Below are 2,500 nucleotides of genomic sequence, written 5' to 3'. Positions count from 1 at the left end.
GCGGGGGCGGGGGGCAGGTCGGTTCGGCTCAAATCATTAACCAAAGCCGAGACTTGGTCTCGCTGGCGCAACCGAAGTGCCAGGGCTGGATAACTCATTAACCAGAAGGCGGCTGGAGCAGGCAGGGCTGATGGCTGAGGCAGGGTGGAGGCCACCCGCGGCCGGGAAAGTCAAAAGTCCCGTTGTGTGGAAGTCTATGAGGTCAGATTCGGCCGCCTTACCGGGCCTTCGGTTGATGGTTTCCCGCTTGGGCAAGCGAGTCGGCCCGGCAAAGTGGCCACTTGCATTTTCTGGCAAGTGTCTGCGAACAACGTTAATGAGTTGAACCTCGGCAATTGTCGGAAGTCCCGATGAAGAAATGAAAATGCCCCTTTTGCGGGGATTTGGATGCTCATGGCCGGCAGCAGGTGGCCCGACGCCCCGCCAACTTGACACTTGTCATTTCTGTCCTTGGGGGTTGGCGGGGTATCTGCACAGAGGTAGGAGGTGGCAGAATCGAGACTTGGTGAGTTTTCCAAAACAAACGTCTCGAGCCTCCAGGTCTGCAGAGACCGACCAGGGCTGCCGCCCAACCGACTATTCACCCTTTTTGGGCGGGAATTTATTCCCTTTTTGCCCATTTTCGGGTTTTTGGTCGGGCTTCAAAAGCGGCTGCCCGAGGCCTGGCAGAGGCCGGGGCATGGGCCCCGATCGCGCCAGGCGGCACGCGCGACCCGATTAGGCCCGAAAGGAGTCGGGAAATCGGCAGACCTGCCGACTTCAGCCCGCGGGGGCGGGGGCAGGTCGGTTCGGCTCAAATCATGAACCAAAGCCGAGACTTGGTCTCGCTGGCGCAACCGAAGTGCCAGCTGGATAACTCATTAACCAGAAGGCGGCTGGAGGCAGGCAGGGCTGATGGCTGAGGCCGGGTGGAGGCCACCCGCGGCCGGGAAAGTCAAAAGTCCCGTTGTGTGGAAGTCTATGAGGTCAGATTCGGCCGCCTTACCGGCCTTCGGTTGATGGTTTCCCGCTTGGGCAAGCGAGTCGGCCCGGCAAAGTGGCCACTTGCATTTTCTGGCAAGTGTCTGCGAACAACGTTAAATGAGTTGAACCTCGGCAATTGTCGGAAGTCCCGATGAAGAAATGAAAATGCCCCTTTTGCGGGATTTGGATGCTCATGGCCGGCAGCAGGTGCCCGACGCCCCGCCAACTTGACACTTGTCATTTCTGTCCTTGGGGGTTGGCGGGGTATCTGCACAGAGGTAGGAGGTGGCAGAATCGAGACTTGGTGAGTTTTCCAAACAAACGTCTCGAGCCCTCCAGGTCTGCAGAGACCGACCAGGGCTGCCGCCCAACCGACTATTCACCCTTTTTGGGCGGGAATTTATTCCCTTTTTGCCCATTTTTCGGGTTTTTGGTCGGGCTTCAAAAGCGGCTGCCCGAGCCCTGGCAGAGGCGGGGCATGGGCCCCGATCGCGCCAGGCGGCTCGCGCGACCCGATTAGGCCCCGAAAGGAGTCGGGAAATCGGCAGACCTGCCCGAGTTCAGCCCGCGTTGGCGGGGGGGCAGGTCGGTTCGGCTCAAATCATTAACCAAAGCCGAGACTTGGTCTCGCTGGCGCAACCAGAAGTGCCAGGCTGGATAACTCATTAACCGGAAGGCGGCTGGAGGCAGGCAGGGCTGATGGCTGAGGCCGGGTGGAGGCCACCCGCGGCCGGGAAAGTCAAAAGTCCCGTTGTGTGGAAGTCTATGAGGTCAGATTCGGCCGCCTTACCGGGCCTGCGGTTGATGGTTTCCCGCTTGGGCAAGCGAGTCGGCCCGGCAAAGTGGCCACTTGCATTTTCTGGCAAGTGTCTGCGAACAACGTTAATGAGTTGAACCTTGGAAATTGCCGGAAGTCCCGATGAAGAAATGAAAATGCCCCTTCTGCGGGGATTTGGATGCTCATGGCCGGCAGCAGGTGGCCCGACGCCCCGCCAACTTGACACTTGTCATTTCTGTCCTTGGGGGTTGGCGGGGTGCCGGAGATTTTCGGGAACACGATTTTCAGACATTTTTACGACAGCGGGTACACTTTGAAAGCGCCCGAAAAGTGATGCTTTGCTGAAAGGTGCTCAATCTCAGGAAAGAGACCTTTGAAAAGAGCACTTGGAAAGTCACAAAATGAACGGTGTGCGAGACTTGGAACAATTTTGACAAAGTCTTTTGTTGTACTTTTCAAACTCTTTGGTGTTTTGCTGAAATCGTACTCTGGGAGCCAGCAGCCCCGCTTGTACCCGTGCCCGGCTCTCAGGACAGACTAGTTTCCAACGGACCTCCGTCTTTGCGCAACAAAGGACGCTGTCTGTCACAGATGCAAGCCCCTGAGTGAGGGAAATCTGTTTTACTGAGTAGTTAAGCACACGCGCAGTTCTTTCACCAAGTTCCCCTGCGTGTTGTGTGCTCGGTATCCACCGATCGATTTGGCGACTCGTGTCCGACGTGGGAGGGCTCGGAGTGGGGCCAGCTCCGGCTGGTGTGT

This window comes from Pristiophorus japonicus, unplaced genomic scaffold (assembly GCF_044704955.1).
Source record: "Pristiophorus japonicus isolate sPriJap1 unplaced genomic scaffold, sPriJap1.hap1 HAP1_SCAFFOLD_1390, whole genome shotgun sequence".
NCBI classification, from domain to species: domain Eukaryota; kingdom Metazoa; phylum Chordata; class Chondrichthyes; family Pristiophoridae; genus Pristiophorus; species Pristiophorus japonicus.
This window is presented reverse-complemented; position numbering follows the sequence as displayed.